The sequence below is a fragment of the Notothenia coriiceps genome, unplaced genomic scaffold, assembly GCF_000735185.1.
Source record: "Notothenia coriiceps isolate Sejong01 unplaced genomic scaffold, NC01 NC01_scaffold00033387, whole genome shotgun sequence".
NCBI lineage: Eukaryota > Metazoa > Chordata > Actinopteri > Perciformes > Nototheniidae > Notothenia > Notothenia coriiceps.
The window spans coordinates 103,455-105,842 of NW_011366088.1; positions in this window are offsets into that span (position 1 = coordinate 103,455).

A 2,388-nucleotide genomic window follows, 5' to 3' on the forward strand; every position below is an offset into this window, starting at 1 on the left:
TGGGTTTCCGTGTATTGTGCTGCTGTGCGTGTGAACTCACCACATCTAATATCAGACGCCTGGCTGGGCTGTGGTTTGTGGAGCACAGGATCTGAATCATGGGTACAAGTTGTTTCATGGCAAAACAATGTCACAAAAATGTGAGCACATGGTCTTATACAATAGTTATTCTCAGGAGTAAATAATTGAACTATCTCAGATAATCATTTATTGGAAACTTACCTAGCATCCCCTTTTTATAAATTATTTTGATGGAAAAATGTAGTTGCTCAAGTCATCGGATGGTTCTGTTGTTTTTATTAATAGTCTGCCTGCCTTTTGCCAGAGAAGAAGAACAGGTTTTCGTGGAAAAAGTGGAGGGCATTTCCTGTGAGACGCAAAGAGCTCGAATAAAAACACAGGAGTGGAAAGTTGTGTGCAGCTCTGCCATGTCCTGATTTAGTCTCTCTCTCTCTCCCCACCCTTCAACCCCCTCGTTTGGGACTCTCTGGCCAAACCATTCCTCTACTTACATTTACCATTTTAGGACCTAATTCACTTCATGTAGCTCAAGAGCAAAGTAGGGTTGGAAAATATTCAGGTGTTGCTTACAAATTGCATCTGTGAAAACATGCCAAATGGTGTCTGCGGGATAAAAGGATAGACAGAACTTTATTTTGACTCAGAGGAAGCATCAAACCCTAAAAAAAGCATTCACCTTCAATCTGACACAACTGATTCTCTGTCGATGGGGTTTCCTCCTTATGATGTTTTTTTTCAAATATGCACAAGAAACTGAGTGTGAATTAGGCCAGTAAGTGGAGTCATTAAGTCACCGACGCCCATACACACGCTGCTTTCACACCCAGGACTCACGGCTGCGTACACACATGTGCCATAGATACAGCACACAACCAGTTCACTGTTTGAATCCACGGTTAACCCACGATCATGCCCAACCCCCTTTTACCTCCACACTCTGAGAGGGGATATGGGCTGTTTGAAATATTACATCACGGCTCAACGGTCACTGGTTTTCGAGGCCTTGAATCCCATAAATCACAAGATGCTACGAGGTGAAACGTGCTGTACAGTTTGATTTTCAACTGCCAGATTTCTTAATGGAGTCCTTTTATGCTGATTCTCAGGTTTCATATTAATATGTTGTGCCTCTACTGTTTATACGCTTGCTGCAGCACCTCTTTTCCCCCTCTGTCTGAAACCAGAGCCGAGTCTGCTCTGATTGGTCAACTGATTAGAGATGTCCCGCCCCTTAGCCTATCACAATGTGTTGGAGCGCTATGCCCATAGAAGCGTGAGTGTTACATAGTGATGTCACTATGTTGCGGAAGTAAACAACAGAGTCCAGTGAAGGCGTTTCAGGCAGGGGGGGAGTGTGTGGGAGAGAAACTCCCGCTGGAGGGAACACAGGGATAAAACCTATAACACACTACAGGAAAGGGAACCCCAAAAGAAAGCATAATAGTGCCTCTTTCATATATTCATGAGGCAAGATTGTTCTCAAAGTGCATTGTAACAACAACTGTGCCATTCTTCAATAATACATATCCATTTACACAAGCTCACTGTGAGAAAATCAACTTCCGCAGGCTGTGATTTTCTTGATTATAATTTTCAACAATACTTTTCTCTTCCAACCCTCTATGGCTATATTTAAACTTGTCCAAGGCAGCAGGAATGCCAAAGCGAGCGAGTGCCTTCGTGGTGACGGTCTCGTAGAGCTGGCAGTCCACTGATAGGTCACGTCTTTATCTTTTGGTCTGCATCCATAGAAAACAATCCATCGGGGTGAGAGCTGTAGAGAAAACATAAAGTCTAACCAGCCCTGAACTCTTTGGGAACATGTCTAGATATGTTTTTGTTCGATCCATCTTGATTAAACATTGTCCTGGTGATGACCATAATGTGCTGGTGAATGTCACAGTAGTGTAGCGTGTGTGCCGGAGCCAAACACATACCTAAGTCCACAAAATAAGATGCCCATCTTATTTTCCAGCTCTTGAAAATATTTTAAGGATATTATCTTGAACATGCATTATGTTTGAGAAATGTTTAGGCATCAGAATAGTTTTTAGGCATCTGTAATGGCTTGTAAAGATGATGGATGTGTTGGAGACATGTGTTCACTTTCCTGTGTTAGTGCTTTGATTGTTTTCCTTTAGACTCCAGGGAGAACAAGCCAGAAGTCCAAAACAAAACAAAGGTTATAGCAGTTGTGTGTGCAGCATGAGTCTGTGCATATGTTGGATCTACTTTTAAGGGTAACTGTGGTATTTTTCCATGTTTGTCCATCTAACCTACTAATGGGAACAACATAATTTGGAATTGGTCCATTATTGAGCAAGGACGTTGCAGAAGGCAGTTGCTAAACAGGTTGCAGCTTAATAA